The sequence below is a fragment of the Bemisia tabaci genome, chromosome 4 (assembly GCF_918797505.1).
Source record: "Bemisia tabaci chromosome 4, PGI_BMITA_v3".
NCBI lineage: Eukaryota > Metazoa > Arthropoda > Insecta > Hemiptera > Aleyrodidae > Bemisia > Bemisia tabaci.
The window spans coordinates 5156771-5176645 of record NC_092796.1 but is presented as its reverse complement, the minus strand read 5'-3'; the positions used below and the strand labels follow the sequence as shown (position 1 = coordinate 5176645).

Sequence of the window (19875 nt, the reverse complement as noted above, 5' to 3'; positions counted from 1 at the left end):
GTTATTCTACTGACTTTTTGGACATGATAAATGTAGGTTTCAACTCCGACTAATTCGTGTCATTCGGAGCTTTTATTCGAGCCCTGTCTAGAGGTCCATTTTGCCGGAAATCGAGATCCGACCTTAATAAGGCTGCATAGAATTAGGGAATACCTTTCGCAAATGTGCAATTTCGCGCAAAAGAGGGGAGGGGGAGAAAGGCGTGGGAGAGCGGCGAAATAAGCGCGAGGTTCTAACACGGTGCTCGAGATAAATTATCCCACGAGGGTGAGGGAGGAGGAGGGGAGCTCAGGTGCTAGACGAAAACACTCCTCACTCAAGGAGGATGTGTTCCTAATTAAAATATCCTCGCCAACAGATGAGTAACTAATTGCTTTAATTTACTTTTCGGCGCGTCCTCCGGCCCTGCCGCTCGACTCCTTCCAGCGGGCTGATTGTTAAAATTGATAGACAAAGCTATAGACAAATAAGACGAAAAGGATATGGTGCGATCCTATTGGCGGAAGCGGGTAGTTGAAATGGAAAAAAGACCTAAGTAATGGACTATATCCAACAGCAATCCATGAGAGACTCGATAGTTATTCCATCATTTTCTCCCTTACTCTATAAGAACCACCCAAATTCACCATTAGGATCGCTCCACACTGCTCATGGCTTCTTTGTCTAACGCTTTGTCTATCAAATTCAATAATCAGCCCGCGGCACCGGTGGACGCTGCCGGCTCCGGACGGTTGTACTAGCAGGCAGTGTGTCTTTGGTAAAGCGGGGACTCGCGATAATATTATCGCAGGGATTGGCTTTGAAAAATTGATTCTAATAGTAATATGTCCTACAAAATCTATACACAACGATTACGAGTCGTATCGTGATCGTTCCTTAGAGCTCTTCATTTACTAAAAAGGCCCTTCATTTGGTTAACGATGTGAGTAAGGAAGTTCAAAGGCAGCCTTGAACTAGTTGACAAGGAGGTAAACTTTTGCAACCTCGTGTAAAATTCAGCTGTATAACTTTAAAGATAGATTCTTGCGAGGAATCAAATAGACCTACAGCGGGGAAAAATTTAAAATTACACCAAAGTCGCTCCTACAACGGACTTTGGCGTTTTACGACACCCAAGCGCCACATGTGCCTATCTTCCCAAAAGTTATCGGGCGACTGACAACGCAACATCTCCTCGTTAACACCCTACCTCCATCCCTTCATTGGACATCCCCGTCGCTTTTTCTCCGGTGGTACCCAATACAAATTTTTTAGGTTTCGGATTTAGAAACCGAACCTCAATAAAGAAAAACAACAAAAACTTTGATTACCCAAACCGAAGTTCGGTTTCTACGACTTCGGTTACCCGAACCCGAACCGAACACATTGATGGGCCATATGGACCGAAGTCCTTTTCAACGCTGGACCGCTGAATTCATCAGTCCGCACTCTCAGTTTGAAGCTTTTAAAGAGGGGTGGCAGGGGTTGATCGCTTCGAATTTGCAAGCGACTACCTTTTCCGGTGAAAAGAGGTGAAAAAGGGCCGCGGGGGGCCGGGGTGGGGGCGATCGAAATTGCGTCGGCGATGCTAACGCTTGAAAAGAGATGAGGCTAATAAAAATGAATGGGCCGAGGGGTAGAGCCCATTACGAATGGGAAAGGCAGGAAATCGCGGGAAAACAGAAAAACGGGGGAAATTAAGAGCTGAGTGGGGAACACTGGAGGCGTGATTTGAGAGACTAATTTTACGGGGGGGATAATGATGCCAAACTGCGCCGATTCAAATGGAAATACAAGATAAAAGTATTTTTTGTTGGTTAAGCCGGTGCAGTGGCGTGGCGTGTTTTGCAATATATCGATTGATCTGCCATTTAACCTATGTAAAAGTATCGATAAACAGGGTATTCGCAGCGAACACCTTAATAATCGATTATTTACCATAGCTTCAAATGGGGAAACATCGATAAATCAAAAAACACGCCACGCCACTGAGCCGGTGTCGGATGTGGTTTTAAACTGAACAGAGAAACGTACCACATCATATTTTGGGGGAGAAGGGAGGTGAGTTATTAGTAATTTTAAATTCCTCCAGTCGTCAATTTTCTCCTGTCGAATAATCACAGTCAAGAAATAATATTTTGAACGTGAGAGGAGTCATAGCGTCTTCGACGTTAAGTCTTACGGATGTATACAACTTCAAACTTCTCATGCTCTGTTCCCTATCAAACTTAGTCCACCAAATAGTTGTAAAAATATAGTAAGAGAGATCAAATGTACAGAGGTTAGTTTTTTTGCCATTAATAACTGATACTCAGAGATCAGTGCTCCGGGTAATGATTTCCATGGTTTACGCGTTTGATATAATTTCCTCCAAGCGTTTAATACTCTTTGACATTGACAGAAAATAATTTTCACAGGGTTCAGAAAAACCGAGGAGAATTCAACAGCGAATTCATCGAAAAATCTAGCATTTTCTCGTGCGATCATCCAAATAATAGACAAGGAGGGCTACATTTAAACTTTTCGCATAGATGATCTCATTTCCTTCGAAGAAATCTCCTTTAAAAAAAATAAATACTAATGAAAAAACTGCACGCTCATTTTTGTAAAACAAATTGTGGAGTTACGATACTCTAAATTATAGTTGGGCGTTCAGAATCAATTACTGATCAGGAAATCGATTGGTTGAACGTAATCAGGAGCATGTGAGATGTCTTTAAACAAAAAAAACCAAATTTTTAAGATGCAAGATACCGTCCTAAAGTTGATTGCATCAAGATCCATCGAAACATGAATTAGCTAAACATAAGTCAGCATTCACGAGCACATCGTACGCTTCTACAAAGCGCGTATATATTGAAAGTCTAAATTGTAAAGATAGGTGCTTTCCAAAATCTCCCGATTCAGACAGATCAATTTTGCTCGGTGGCGTCTAAATAAACCACCGTCGATTGAACCTGGCAAATAACGCTGATTGCCCGATGGAATCGCGACTTGGAAGGCGGTTTTGAGTGTGCCTTAAACCCGTGTTTGCCAAAAGAGAATATCGTTTACTCCAGATGAGCCTTGAAACACTTAGATGTGTGTGCACCATGCGGTTCACCATGAAATACCCGTGTTTCCGTTTATATTCGTGGATTTACTTTGATGACGGTGGAGGACCGGACCGCAAAGTGATCATCTCGCGGGCTCCGTACCTCAGTTCATTACTCATATTCGACCTTATCTAAATAAGTCGTTTTCAAAAGGGAACAGATCCATTCCTCGATGAGTCTTACTCAGCATGTCCTTTTATGCAAGCCAAGGCTCATGCAAAATTAGACGTGTTCCCTTTCGAAAACAGCTGATTCATCTATGGAAACGAAGATAACTCGATACTAGCTTCGCTCTCAGAAGGGCACGGAACTTCGGACACGAATTAATGGGAATGGGTTTAGCATGTTTCTGCCGACAAGATGGTTTCATAAGATTTAAGGTTTTTTGTGGATTTTTTTCGTGCCGAAAAGTTGCATGACGGATTGGCAGTTTTACACGTTTTTAAAGGGAAAAAAGGTTTTTAAATTAAGTTTTAAGGAGAATTTGCTCTTTAAAAGGTTTTTTACACACGTTATTATACTTCTCTTCGTGCAATTTGCTTTTTTTAAAGTTTTCGGAGCAATTCTCGACTGCTTCTTCACGTTAATAGATTTTTTGCGAGGTTTCAGGTGTCCTTCGCTGGAAGTGCCTTCGCCTATCCAGTGCAAATGTGCGCACATCGCTGATTGATGAAACCAAAGAGATGAAAACCATGATACATGCACTACCACGGTTGATGACGTCACGCACACCGTATTTTTCGAGAGGCGATATCTCCGTTAAATTCGGACGTGGAAACTCGGTACTTTGACCTATATCACATCTTTCACCGAACGAACCATTAAAAATGCAATTCAAAGACTGGCTAATAAGACTGACCTAATTTCTGATCTTAGAATCTCGAGAAAAGTTTCCGGCTCTGCCTTCGAGAGCCCTCACGATCGAAATGAGCCATAATGACGTCTTAGTTTTCTTCTTATTATTTCTCGTTGCAACTCTGACCGCCTGGGTCATTGCGGCAGATGTTCGATGAAAAGGACCGGGGTTTTTTTTTCTCCTCGGCCGATTTCTTGGGACTTAAGCCTCCCCGCGAGTGGAGACCGGACAGAAGAAAAGGTGTTGGACCGCGAAGTAGGCACCTGACCCCCCTCGAGAGGCTGCACATTAATCAAGCGCGGTGCGCCCCCGCCGCCGGCCCGCCCGCCGGAACACGGCCATTTCAAGATTCGCGAGGGAGGACTCGAGAGAACCGGCAACGCTGCTTCAGATTCTGAAAGGCTCATTTATAAAAGCCCCAATTAAATTGAGACTTCAAAATAATGTTGAAATGACAGCCGCGGCCATTAATCATAGGACCCAGCACACACGCACACACGCGCACACGCTCGCGCGGTTAATCGCAACGCGACGCCTTCAGCACCCGTTTCGAGTGTGACCCAATCGAGACATCGAGGCGATTCAGATCCAGGTCCGATTGGTCCGAGTTTATCAGGAAGGAGCCAGCCCACATTTTCGAAAAAAATAATTCAAGCATGTTTTTGAGTTCTCTTAGTTTTTTTATTTTCTTCTGCCAAAAACTGAAAGTCGAAGAACAGAAATTACACGGAAAAAAATAGGGTAGTCGACACAACCAGCGGCTAGTTAAAAATGCGCCAGCGGCCGTGCGGTAGTTACGATAACTATCGCGGTGGACGTCACAAGTAACCCGATAGTTACATCAACATCCATGGTTAGTTGTAACCTTGCATCGATCGATTGGTCCAACACGTAAACGTTTTTTTATTCTTATGAGTATAATACGGCAATGAAGAGTGAAATTGTTAGGGATTTTCTAATTTTCAGCTTTTCCAACTTAAATCCTTAAATTTTTGTTTAGGGTTACTTTCCATCGTTTTGAACTAAACGATAAATCGAACCACAATCGAATACGATCTATTGCATTCTCTGAAAAGTATCGAGGTATTCGAGTCGCGATTGTCGCGTGCAGGAGCGAAGATCCGAGACGGCCTTAGCGCCGCCGGTGAATGGTGACTGCGACGTCCACCTCGCTGCTGAAATGAAAAGCCCTTTATGTCGACATCAAAAGAAGCTTTCCTCACTAATTTTCACCTCTCGCTTTTCGGGGGAGAGTGAGTTGTAATTTCCTTCTGCGTCGACCATGAATGGGGACGAGGATACGAATAGTTCCAACTGTACAGTCCCAAGTAAGCGTCCTCTTGACGCTTTCCCTGCGTCGATAGAGAACATACTCACATTGAAAATCCACTTGAGCCGAACACCAAAGCAAACCGAAAACCGAAAGGATTTATTGCGGCGAATCCTACCGTACTAAGGAACAACACCTTATGTATTTCATAGTGTCAACTTTTTGCCGATAAAAATCAAATTTTCTCCATACTAAATTATAGGCATTTAACTAAATAATAAGTATTCTGTTGCCAGCCTAAGTTGCGGAATGTCTCTAAAAAATTATGACTAACTAACCAATTAACTATTTTTAGTCACAGTGTCATTCAATTGCCGAAAATTCAAAAGGAAAAAAATATAAACATGTAGGTTCATTCTACCGTGCAACGCAAAAACGCCGTAAACGCCATTTTAATTTTTTCGGGAACAATGTATCATAGCAAAAAAATTGTGTACTTTGGGGACAATGTTTTTACTGAATTCTTTTGTAAATACCATCAAGAACTTAACCTGAAAATTTGAGGTGCATGGGTAAAATAGTCTCTTTTTTATAAGGAGTTAACTTCCATAAAACGTGGGAAAATTTTGATGGATTTACGGCGTTCTTGCTTGGTACGGCAGGACTGTTTCGTCGATTCTCATACGAACGAATGTAACTACATTTTGCGATTTGGAGCTAAGATTTCAGGCTCAGTTCAGAAACAACGTATGCACTATCAGTTTCCCTGTGTGTTTTTAGTTTAGTTTAAGTGTTTTTTAAGCCAGCAATTTTAGTTCCTAATTGCAAAATGTAGTCCATTTCAATGCTGCTCAGTGTTACAAATTGTCTTTTCACTAAAAATCTGTTTGCATTTCTCACTGAAAATTGAACTAATTTTCACCCGATTACGCGCATGACTCGACCAGAATTTGGAAAATTGCAAAGTTAAATTGATATGGAAAATTAAATTGTTTCAGCCGATTTTGAAATCTTGAAACGAAGTTACGTTCGTTCGTCAGGGAAACGGCGACATATGATTTGTCTCACAAACTTTATGAGGAAAATTTGGACACCTCCAGCAACTTGAACCAATAATGTCCGATACTTGGGGATACCAATACTTTGGGATTTGTAAAAAAGACTAAGTGCAATAGCTAAGAACAGATGACGAATGATGGATACGGGACGTATGCGTGAGGCGAGCTTCGAGGATACTTATAAAATATTTCTCAGCCCTGTGAAATTTTATGAAATATTTCACAGATCTGTGAAATTTCCGTGCAATATTTCACAGATCTGTGAAATTTAAGTGCAATATTTCACAGATCTGTGAAATTTAAGTGCAATATTTCACAGATCTGTGAAATCCCTGCGAAGTATTTCACAGATCTGTGAAATCCCTGTGAATTGTTTCACGGATCTGTGAAATTTCACAGTCTGTGAAATCCTGTGAAATTTCACAGACTGTGAAATCCCTGTGATTTCACAGATCTGTGAAATCCCTGTGAAATGTTTCACAGATCTGTGAATCCTGTGAAATTTTCCGATCTGTGAAATCCCTGTGAAATCCCTGAGAAATATTTCACAGATCTGTGAAATCCTTGTGAAATATTTCACAGCCCTGTAAAAATTTCTAGAAATATTTCACAGCCCTGTAAAAATTTCTTGAAATATTTCACAGCTCTGTGAAATTACATGAAATATTTCACTGAAATTTCAAATCTTTTATTCCTTGCTTACGTTTAATGCCACCCTGCACTATTGTCGTGTTTGTTGCATCGGTCTCTCTGCCGGACAATAATACCGATCGTATCGGAACTGCAAATTATTTGAAAGGTTCGGACCAGTTTGACCTTCCACATTTGCGGTTTTGAATTTTTAACGGAAAAAGGGAGGATTTGTATTTCATTGTTTCAAACGACGATATTTGAGAATGCTTCACACCAAACGCTGTGTTTTTCGTTTTCGATTTATATATATTAGTAAATTGCCATTGTAGGTACGCATTTTTCACTTCAAAATGATTCAGAGCTGTTCGAAACCTATAAGTATCAAAATGGGTGCTAATTCAAAATAAGACATAGAAAATGGTACAAACGACGGGAAGTTTGGTGTAATCAACTCCTGCACGAAATATTACCAGGTATTTTTGATACCAATCAAATGGGAGTTGATTGAAGTGACGTCGTTTATATTTTTGCCATTTAACCAATTTCAATTTTACGCATAATTATGGGTACTGTATTCTAATTACAAGCGATAAATGTTTACCGACGACCACAAATATGATTTTGAAAAAAAAAAAAAAAAAAACCAAGCGTCGTCCGTCTTAGGTAACAAATTAAAAGTCATTAAACAAATTGCCGCACCAAAAACCAAATTTTAACTTAAGATGAAGTCAAAAGCACGTTTACCGATTTAATATCAAAATCTGCTAAAATTTTAAAATATTTGTTTGACTTTAAAGATTAGCTTGTTGGAAAATGCCTTGAAAATACATTTGGAGACTGGCATTTTTTGCTTCTTGAAAAAAAAAAAAGAAATCACACGATAGCTAATATCTACAAAATATAGAACCGGTGGTAGCAATACACGCGGCTGAAAGCTATGGATCCACCGTAAATGACTGAATAAAACATGTAATCTACTAACCTACGACTGATATTTTACTCGCTCGAATACACACAAGATTGCAAATACGAGATATACGGTCTTCAAAACATTTAGTTTCTGAAAAACACGACGAGCAGCCCGCGCAACGGGTGGAAAGCGTATAGACTACCATTAAATGTTGTCAGACTGTCCGGAAAGTTAGGGATTTTTGATTGATTTACGCCGGAGCTTCGGAAAGTTGCACTTAAATCCGGCGTCCATCGGTGTAAGTGAAAAGTAAATAAATTTGTTACGATAGCTCGGGCAGGTATTGATTTATAATTTTGTTTATTCTAGGTATGAAAGGAGCTTCTCGGAATAACACTAGACAGGAAGATGGATTGAACGCATGCGGAAAGTTTCCCGGCGCATATAAAACTAATGAACGGCGACTTGTGACGCGCCGCTCACCGGGCTCCGAAGCGAAGAAACAGGAGAAAAACCCTGAAGCATTTAAATCCTCTCGTAATGGAGAATTTGCACGCAAATTTTTTATTGCTTCATCTGAAAGTGCCCAAAGAACTGATTTAGTATTATTTTTTACGATTTTTTCCTGCAATGGGAAATGGTCTAAATATTGATTTAAAAGTGAGGAAATGCGCCGCCTAGTGACGTCATCTGGTGGCATTTCCCATTTAAACACATGTATTTTAGCACATTAGATCATTTTGTCATATCCTCTATAATAATTGTTCAATTCATGAAGTAAGGGTATCCTCATGTTCAGTTCACTCAGTAGTTTCCACTTAAAAACAAAATTCAACATTCAGTCACCTGCAAATTCTCTATTGGACCACGTTAAGCAGAAAAGAAACCAAGCCACGTCAGCCATTGCCGAATTTAATTGGGCAATTTAATTTTTGACATGAAGAGGTTTGTGTGGATTCTTATGCAAATTTCAGTGAATTTTCTGCTCATTTTGAAGCAAATTGTTTGAAATTTAAAAAAACAAATCTGTACAAACGTTCTCTTGTACAAAATGAAATTACCCGGTTAAGGTTGGCAATAGCTGATGTGGCTTGATTTCTTTCTGCTAAACGCGATCCAATTGAGGCGATGAGCTGAAAAAGGACATTTTTTGGCTGCGGTGTTTCAGAATTTCCACTGCGAATTTACACTTTAGAGAGGAAACTATTGGGTGAATTTTCTGCAATTTTTTGTTTTCACCTAAATTTTACCATTTTAAAATCTTAAAAAAAGAACAGTAAAAAATTCAACAAATTCCATACATTTGCTTCAACTATAATGGATGAAACGTTAGCTAAGATTCTGAGACACCGCAACCAAGAAATGCCTTTTTTGCACCCAGCGCTTCATTTAGTGCGGTATAGGTATACACACACCCGATGTAACAAACGAACTACTACAGGGTATTAACGAAAGTAAACAATTAGAAACATATCGTCACCTTCCAGGCAAAGTATCACAAGCGCCATGCGACGTTTAAAAATTTCCGCCGCCATTTTATTTTTTTACAGAGAAATTGCTCAACGAAGCTGTCCGAAAATTTCACTGAATTTTCTTTGTGCTGCCGATAAAATTTAGTGATTTTTTCAAACAGATTCAACCAACAATTTCTCAGTAAAGAAATAAAATGGCGGCGGAAATTTTTAAACGTCGCATGGCGCTTGTGATACTTTGCCTGGAAGGTGACGATATCTTGTGTAACTTTCTGAAGGCCACTTCATTGAAAAACTGCGTCTCCACGCAAAATCTGGCCTTAATGCACGTTATTGCTACGCAAAATGCATTTTGTACATTTCTAGAACGCCCCAAAATTTAAAATAAAAATGGGTGTAATGGCTATTTGAAGTGTGCGATTATAAAAAAATTAACTTCCCAGGGGAAAGCAAGTTTCAGTTTAGATTTCTCATGAAATTTTAAGAATGTGTACCTCTGTCTCAGTTTAATGCTGGGAGTAGAACTCTCTCATTCAGTTTTAGCTTCATGAAGCACAGTTGAGGTTGAAATTGAAAAACAGAGCAATTGAAATTGTATTGCGAAGCGATCGACAAAAAGGATAAAGGGAGAACAGATCAATCCTTTTTTTTCTTCTCCTTCTTTATTGATTATAGAGGACTACAAGGTATTAACTCTAAGATCAATCCTATTGGTGGAAACAGGTGGTTGCGATGGGGGAAAAAGGTAAGTTTAATAAACAAATTGACGGTAATCTACGAGAGAACCTATGGTTATTTCATTATTTTCCCCTTTTATCCATTGCAATTACCCTTTTCAACCAACAGGATCGTTCCATTTTCCCTTCATCTCTTTTATCCATCGCTTTGTCTATCAATTTCAATAATTAGTCCGCAGTTGGGGATCGACGGAAGAGTTGAAGGGGGAGCAAGAACGAGACTTTATTTCACTTGTTGCTAAAGAGGCTGAAGTTCTCACTGAAAGCAACAGCAGCTTCTTCATCTCTGAATAGTATCCAGGATGTGATTTGGACGTTGTCACGTTTTGCTGAGGTTGCGAGAAAAAAACTCTTGCCTGGTTGGCAAATGATATGATAGGCATTCTTATCGAGTTTTGTTCTTAGAATGATTGGGAAAACCTTCCGTGTGTTGCTTTTGGCCGGACAAATACAAATCGCCTTCAAAAAAGCGTATAGGCAAAATGGATTCCAAGACGTTCGAATAGTTGCTCTTACAAATCCGCGATCTTAGAAAGGCGCTGATTTAGCAAGTATGGCGTACAGCACTGCTTTGCCAAGGAAAAATCCCGTATTAACATTAGGAAGTAGCCAAATCTTCCTTCAAAAATACAAATTTGACGGACAACTTAAGAATACCTTTACCATCACTTTTTGGAGAATTTTTCTCGCAGATAAATCGCACGTCCTTGAAAATGTAAAGAAAAAAAAACACAAATTCATAATTTTTTCCTTGATTAAACATTTTGTGGGAGGAACTTTGAAGATTTTCGAATGCCGATACGGTATTTATCTTTTTCACGGCAGAGCAGGGTGTAATGCATACTCTCATCATACATCTGATCAAGTCTTTCGTTCGTCTCGCAAAATTGCACTACTTTTAACATCCCAATTTTCATACAGCACAGTTATGACTCTATGAGGACACGATGTATTTTTTTCCTTCCTACCTCCTCAAAAAAATTGTGAATCAAACGCTCTTTACGCAAGAAAATTTGGCAACAATTCTAGAGTGTCCTCTAAACGAGCTTTTCAACTCTTTACAAAGGCCGTGCTACTGCCACGAACGACTCCGCTTAGGCACAGTTTTAATCACTTCACAATTTCGCCATCCAAGAGTGCTCGAACCAATTATAAGCTACTACTTGTCTATCCTTACTTGTCACGTTGTGTACATCAATTTTTTTACTTGGAAAAAAATAAGAGGAGGAAGGAAAATAAGAAGAAGAAAAAAAATATGACGAAGAAGAAGAAAACTTTTGTATTAATTAGAGTTTAAAATTTTAAAATTAGATACCCTGAAAAATTTAATCAGTCGAAATTAAAATTAATGCAAAATACGACAAAGAGAATCGACCGAAAAACAGATAACAGTGGTCAGAATGCCTTTCACAAAAAATAATATACCTTTATATTTGTCAGTAAATATTCATGTATGATTTAATTCTCAAATTCATATGCTGTCAGTAAATAACGCTTTGATAATTTCTTGGACTGTGTCGTTTAGCAACGGGGCACAATAATTTGATGCGCCAAGATTCTTTACATATACTTCATCAAACTGTAATTCCTCATTTCATTGGACTGCTTAACGTAATAAAAAAGCTCTATTCCATCCATGAAAGGACTCATCTGCTTAGGGAACCCATTTTCCCATTTCTTTGTAAAAACGTTAATAGCCTGTGACGCTGAATGTCTTTAAATATATTAACTAACTAACTTTAATGGCATATACGTTGTTTCTGAAATGAGTTACAACATGTAGTTTCTTGTTTCGTAATGCTTTCCAATAAAAAAATGAACATCGAGTATCTATGACAATAATTCACCCATTCGACGAATTAACGCAATTAGGGCAATCTACGTTATGAATTTTAAGAAGAAATGTGTATTCGTAGGTGACTCACTCTTTTTCAAGAATGGAGTTTAAAACACAGTTTTGGGCGATTTTGAGCATCAAATTCATGCATTGAAGACCAAATGGCAAAAAGACAGGACTCAGCCGAAATGAGGTGGTGATTTTTCCTTGAATCCCACGAAAAAAGGCTTGTTTTGCGTCAGATATTGAGTCTCGAAAAAGTTCAAATATGCAAAAAAAAATATGGCTGCGATAAAATCGAAAACAATTTCAACTGTCTCCGCTTTTATTCAAAGTCTTAATGGGTTTTGTCATGGGAACGGAGTTCCCCATGATATTAGAATCGTTCCGTTGCTTTCGCTATGGGATTCCCTATACCTCTGCGACCTTGAGCGTTTCGCCCAGTCTCCGATTTTTGGTTGATTTTCCGATGTATCAAAAACCGTTGTATTTTTTAGCCAATCATGTCTCTACGTCAAGTTGTGTTGATTTCTAAAATTCGCTTTCAGCGAGTTTTTTTCCACCTTGAGATGTCGTGTCTGACTGGTAAATCTGCGCAGAACCACGAAGTTCCGTTTTAAGGCAAATTCTTTTTTTTGGGAGGTTCTGATTGGTTATTTTTCGCCATCAGTTTTCTGTTCGTTGGTGCAAAAGATCGCCTACCTCGGTGTTCTTGAGATGCCGCCATTATCCCACCTCAAATTTGAAAAATAGAATTAAAGAAATAATAACCATCGTACAAGGTGGAAAATTGTTCTGGAGGACTCGTTACGGATAAAGAAGTCAAAATCAGAGCTCGATTGATTGATTTAATTCATGGATACGCAAATATTGCCTTAGCTCAACTGCCGCGATCGGAATGCATGTTGGGATGAACCTCGAGACGCATTAAAACAGTGCGAACCATGGCTCCTACAGCAATGCGCTTCAAAAGCAGTCAAGGTCTCTTGTGATAAGTCCCGCCCATTGCCCGAGTCTTTTAAATGCTATTTTTACTCTCGCCCACGTGAATCCGTTATAGCCTAGTTGACTAAACCGCCTCGTATTTTTGATTAGGTGCGGGTATCGGGAGTTCGATACCCGACGATGGGAACTACTTTTTAATGGTTGTATTGAATGTTTTAGACTAATCATCAAAAAATAATTAATAGTAGATGATAAATGTGCGAACATTTTCTCGTGAGTTAATATGTTAAACAAAAATACTGGAATATACCTCCTTCATATAATCAGCCACATGTTCCCCCAAATTAATGACGTTATTTTCTTTTTTCAATAAAGTTAATTTGCATTCAACGTTCGTAAGTTAAGCAAAAAGTACCTATTGATACAAATAGAAAGACATGAAAATAGTATGTCTAACATTTCAGTTGTTTTTTTTTTTTTTTTTTTATTTATTTTTTGTTTTTTTGTTTTTTCAATAAAACAAATTGACTGGAACTAGAATCATCGTATCTCTGAAGACAAAAGCTAAGTTTTTTGATACAGAAATACTAATATATTCATCCTTTATATAATCAGGGAGATGTTGACCCAAATATTGATGTATATTTTCTCTGTTCGCCCAAATTAATGATGGTTTTTTCTTTTTTCAATAAAACTAATTTACATTCCACGTTCTTAAAGCAATATTTTCTCCAAAATTCAGCAAAAAATAACAATTTATACCTACGCAAAAAGTAAATAAATAAATATAAAGCAATGACATGAAAGTAGTATAGGTAGTACACATCTAACATTTCGGTTACATCTATTTGAATGAAAAAAATGGCAACTTAGGAAGCACATAGGTCACTTATCGACGGTGAAACTACCAAACCACGTATCTCGGTTTGCGACGTCGCAGACTTCCTGTCATACTTTATTTTTTAAATGAAAAGCTACTTAACGTCCAGTCTTGAAAATTTCCGTGATTTTTCCTCTTCGTGCGGAGAAAATTCTGTGAAAATTTCAAGGAATGATATTGATTTGGTCTACTTCAAAAAAATAAAATGTGAGCGGAGATTTTTAAACACCGCAAACGAGATACGTGGTTTGGTAGTTTCACCGTCGTTATGATGCGTATTCGGGCATATGCGTAGAGTAAAAATATCATACTTTACGCCGAAAAAACGAAACTGAAAGTTAAATGCGTTAACTTCCAAAAACCATACATAATCCAACGAAAATAAATAATTGGTAAATAACAGCTTTCTTGTATGCAAAGAAAAAAAATTAAAAATGTTAAAAAAGAGATGTCGACACAAAATTACATAGCCCCTTCAATTCTGAAGATACTACAAACGAACTGTACCTTAAAATTTTCATATCCCAGAAGCAAAAGTTCCCATGACGAATATTGCTATCGCTAGCGATTGCAAAAACCAACTTGTTTAAGTTCTATTCGTTTTAGCACATGTAATTAGGTCTGGGCAACTACACGTGAGTTTTTTTTCAAAACTCCCATCCAGATAACACATTTATGTTAAAATGTGTCCGATTTGGCAACACCTGGTGCATCGATCCTATTCCATAATTCTAGACGTCAGCTCCATCAATATATCGCAGAGCACGCCGAGCTACGGTACGAAGAGGCAGGTGAATAAAAGGAACAATTTTTGTAACAGTTGAGCAGTTCTAGTTTCAGTTTCCGACTGAAAAACATATCAAGTATTTTGCACATAATTTTCGATGAATTGAGTGAATTAGCGGCTCTGGTGCTTGCACTAGAGCTGCTATTCCGGACGGTCCCAGCTGGGGAGTATCAATGCAGCATGTTACATTGTAGAGACCGCGCGTTGGTTGATGGGAATCGGCGCCATTTTCGGCTATGTTCCTTGTCATGACTTTATTTTATTGCATACTGTTTTATTGTTAGTCAATGCTATGTTGTGTATTGTATTTTTGGAATCATGGTGATACAGTCAACAATTCAAAACTTGTTTGTGCTTTTATCTCGTGATGGAAAAAATGTACTTTACGTTCAAAATTTGAAAATTTGAATTTTAAAGTTTTCGCGGTTAAGGAAGCTTTAACCACTGGGTTGGAGCTTCCTAGTCATATTACTTGATATCAGCTGATAGCAAACAAAGGTTACCAGGGAAACCGTAAACGTCTAACAACTATCGTGGCCATTGGGGCGATTATTGAAATGATATCGACTGTATGTCGCCGCTTACGACAGGACATAGCCCTATCTTAACTGTGTAATATATCGCAATTCGATATTGTTTTGATTTTTAAAAGGAGCAATTCATTCATACAGTTCCGATTAGTTTTTGCGAACGGGCCCTTAACCTACGGCACTCGGCTACAAAAGTTACAAAACATGAATCGACAGTTGTCGGATTGTACATCAATGACAAAATGTGTCTAGGCCCTCATTCTTGACTACAACTACTGCCCCCAGAGCCGCTCTCCGACGCCAATGCGTTGGAGCTTCCTGCTTGTTTTTAGACTCCGGAGAGCTTAAAATTACATTTGAAGCAACAATACTCAGCCTCAAAGACGGCAAAAATAAACTTTCATCGGTTTATTCTCAAAAAAGCGTTCCTTTAACTACAAGGAGTTAGCATGATGTGACCGTGTATAGTGGTTCTCCGACCAGTATCGATGCCTTCTTTTCAGCACCGAGGCCTATTTTTCTATGCAATTGCGGCAACAATATTAAACAATTCGAAAATTCGACAGAGATCATTGAAAACAATCGCCCCAGACTCTGAAACAGTGGTAACTATCGCATTTTGGCAACTTGCGTCCATCTAAATGAAAGACAAACAATCGATACATATCGAGACAAGGGACCTGACCTACAATCGATTATTTATTGTTGATCATGGCAGAAATTCAGTTTTACTATAGATTGAGCGAGAATAGCTTTAGTTCCACGATCAATTTGAGCCGATTCAAATGAGATATTGATGCTGATGGATTTTAAAAGGCATCTTTACTTTTGTATCACAACAAAATCGCAAACAGCATCTTTAAAGACATAAGTTTTGTACTATGTTCACAATTTATGTGGATCAATAAGTAAAAGCACCTCAAAATTTGCAAGTGCTACACTCAAAAATCGCACCGACGCACAGCGGATCAAGTCACTGGGAGAGGTCGGACAAAATTTGGAAACTTTAAAAGCTTATAACTTCGTAAATATAAACTCTTGAGGAGTTAAAAAAGGGTTTCATTGGTTTTCTCGTGAAATGTTTTTCTAAAGGCACTCGTTACGATTTAAAATGTGACGAAAAAAACAGCAAAATTTGCAGTTTTATTCAAAAGCTTTAAGTCCGACCTCTCTGATTGACTCGATCCACTGTGCGATGCCTCATTTTGATCGTGGAAACAGAGCTTACCACCATTCCGCCGTAGTAAGGAAAAACGCCGCATTGTCGTTCAGACGTTGCCATATTTCCCTATTCAAAAACAAATTTACTTGGAAAATGGTGAATATTTTTTCTATCCAATTTTTAGGTGATTTTTTTCGCAACTTGATATAAAACGTCTGTAAATTAAAAGGAACAGTACGCATAACTTCCCTCAAACAGACTGAGTCTCGGTTGCTCATAGCGGTTCATAGGGGTTTCTTCCTCAGCACGGGGACATCCCGGCGTGAGAACGATCGATAAACAGCAAACATCAATTAAACAATCTAAACATCGAGCAGTACCAACATCAACACACCCATTCGCCAATTTACCTGAGTTTCCCAGACTCATGAAAAAGAGATCCAACGTGGGCGAGTTATATATTGAGTGTCTGGAAAAATTGAAAATTCAATCTCTGTGGGCGAATTTCAAATCCACAATCCGAGAGGTTAGGTTGCCTCGAGGCCTATCGGAGCCCGGTCCGGGTCGGGTCGGGGGTGGCGGGGTGACCTTGGGGGGGTCGTTGGGGGCGCGAAAACGGCGGAAGCTCGGCGAGCGAACGAACGGAGCGGGTCTGTTGGCGCGTGTGAGGCTCGGCGCTGCTCGGGGGATGCCCCGTTGATTGGTGCCGACGCGGCGGTGCGCGAGGCGTGGTTGCGCCGGCGCCCCGTTTGTCGTCCCGTGTCGTCCCGGCGACGCCATTCCCCGGCCCGGCCCGCCACTCACGCGGACGCCCGCCGAAGGCTCCACACTCCACACTCCCCGAGAAGGAGGCCCTACTCGTCCGCTCACGGATCTCGTCCACGAGTAGCGCAACCAACAAAAAAAAAAATAAAGCTAATGACCTGGTTACAGGCTCAAATGGACGTATTTCTGCCAAACGGAACTATGTGCATTAAAACATGAGCCCTGAGGCCCATAAGAATATATCCATAATAGGGCTCACGTCATAATGCACATAGTTCCGTTTGGTAGAAATACGTCCAAATTTCTGTCAAATTCCGATCAAAATGATGACCAAAATGGCGGTCGAGAGTTATCTAGATTGATGAGTAAAATTAATTGGACGTATTTCTATCAAACGGTACTATGTGCATAACGACGTGAACCCTGTTATGACCCTATTCTTATGGGTCCTCAGGGCTCATGTCTTAATGCACATAGTTCCGTTTGATAGAAATACGTCCAATTAAAACAACGTGATGATTGAAATAAGCATGAAATAAGCACGGTTGTGTGGAAAGTAGATGAAGGATGAGCCCCACAGCTCCATCATCTACCATCAAATTTTCGCAGGCCGCAGAAATTTTATGGTAGATGGTGCGCTCCAGTCATCATTTGTTCGGAAATTGATGGAAATTTGAGCATGTAACCAGCACATTAAATCAAATTCTTTCGCCATCAAATCGCAGTGGTGTATCAGTTGCTCAATAAACGCCGATTTTAAATATGCAGTTGAATTCCATGTTGCGCAGTTGAGTTGCAATACTTTGGCCATGTTGCACAGTTGAGTTGCAATGGTTCGGCCGGGTTAAGAGAATTATAAGCAGCAGCTAGCAGCCGGATTGTTGAAAGTTTAACCGGCTATGTCGGCAAACCCTGGTAAAAATTGGCGATAAGAGCTGCGTTTCAAAATACCATAGGAATTCTTATAGCCGGCTAAAGAAGGCTACAGAAAATCATATAGCTGGCTGTAGAATGCGGAGAAAATCATACGGCCGGGCTATACGAAGCGATAAAAAATTATGCAGCCGGGCTATAGTTCCTATCGCCGGGCTTTACACTTTATCCTGTTGCTTTTACGCCATCGATTATAAAAGGCTATGAGAAATTGTGTAGAAATTCGCTTTGGAAATCATTAAGTTTGATACGGAACCACCTTAATATTTACAAAACACACGTTATATTTTCCTATGAAACATATTTTTTAAAACGAGAATAATCCATACAGGATGTGCAAACATTGCAAAATCATGAGTTGAATAACGCTGACTCCGCCAGATTAAATATTAGAGCCTAACACAAAGCGGAGCGGCGACGCACTGGCGCCTACAAACCTAACAGGGATACTTCACGCATTGCGCAACGCGTGAAGTATCCCTGTTAGGTTTGTAGGCGCCAAAGCGCGTTTCGCGCTGGCGTTGGCGGGATTTTCAAAAGATAAAGCCAAATAGTCTCGGAAATGCTCCAACTTGAATCGATAAAAGTAGCTATTTCAGGTTAGGTTTAAAAAAAGGACGTTTTCGTAAATGAATATAGTATCAAATACAAGAAGAAGGACTTCCCTTTTTTTTAATGCAAACGAGGTCTCTTAGGTAAGTATGAGGGACATAAAAAAATGCATCGACATTGTTGTTCTAATTTTGACCGCGTTGAACAGAAAGGAACTATGCCACATCAGCTAATGCCAAATTTAAGTGGGCAATTCAATTTTTTACGAGAGACCGTTTGTGCGAATTCTTTTTAAATTTTTAAGTAATTTGCTTCGTGTAATGGAGAAAATTCATTGAAATTTGGACGAAAATCCGCAAAACCGTTTTAATGTATGAAATTAAATTGCCCATTTCGTAATAGCTGACGTGGCTGGGTTCCTTGCTATTTAACGCAGTCCATTTGAGATGAGAATTTTATACGATTCTTAAATTTTTGGTCTCTCCTGTTGAGATTAATGACCTGTTTCCTACGGTTCGTTGGACACTGAATGTTAAAATATTTATCATAGATGGATAAGTTCATCTTTAATGGTCTTTAATAGTATACAAACTACGATGAGGTCATTCACTCTTAAACGTAGGGACTCACCTCGTGACACAGTGACTTACTTCCAAATGAAACCGATTAAGATCATTCGCTATCAGTTTCGTTCCGATAAAAGTGGCTCATAGTTGCTAGACACTGCTGAAAAAGCAGCACATTCCCAATTTAAACTATCCAATTTTATCACCCAACTTGGCAACCCTGAAGTGGGTGTACCGCCAACCAAACGCCTCTCTGACCGAGTTACAAATGTATACATTGGTAGGTCATTGACCCTTCAAGCCGATTGGTGTTGATGCTGACACAATGGCACACTGACCAAGTTTCACACTGGTGGGTCAATGGGTCATTGACCCTTGAAAACGATCGCTGTTGATGTTGAAACAATGACATACTGACCAAGTTCCACACTCATGTATAGAGAGGTCATTCACTCCTACAGTTTCTCACTGCGTGTAACATGCCGACCGCCATTAGGTGACCAAAAACAGGGTACGGCAGGGGTATTTCTAGCGGGATGATAATTGAAATTGAACGTACTTCTGCCAAACGGAACTATGTACATTAAGACATGAGCCCTGAAATTCATGAGAATATGTACATAACAGGGCTCACACCATAATGCACATAGTTCCAATTGATAGAATTACGTCCAATTGATAGACAAAGAAGACAAACGGGAATTGTAGCTGAAGTTGAATATCTACGGACGATTTGTTTTGGAGGGAAAATCCAGATTCAAGACTAGAAAGAGCAATGCAATCAGTCGATCACATTTTACTTGCTACCGATACATTATCTGCGGGCTGATTGTTCAAATTGGTAGACAAGGCAATAGACATAGAAGACGAAAAAGATATGGAGGGGTCCTATTGGTGGAAGCGGGTGG

At 39.5% G+C, this 19875-nt stretch overlaps 2 protein-coding genes across 6 annotated transcripts in view; both read right to left on the bottom strand.

Annotated features, from left to right (window-relative positions):
• Positions 1 to 19875, bottom strand: part of LOC109031262 (uncharacterized) — a 599201-nt gene that overhangs the window by 132522 nt on the left and 446804 nt on the right. The gene's annotated exons all lie outside the window — the stretch shown is intronic.
• The window catches only part of bru3 (CUGBP Elav-like family member bruno 3), an 854644-nt gene that overhangs the window by 430133 nt on the left and 404636 nt on the right, over positions 1 to 19875 (bottom strand). For 2 of the 5 annotated variants that reach the window (XM_019042680.2, XM_019042675.2), the window contains exon 1: positions 16562 to 16791. The exons of the other annotated variants lie outside the window; for them this stretch is intronic. The gene's annotated coding sequence lies outside the window, so the exon portion shown is untranslated. Of the gene's footprint in view, positions 1 to 16561; positions 16792 to 19875 lie in introns of those variants that run through there. 5 annotated transcript variants of the gene reach the window in all.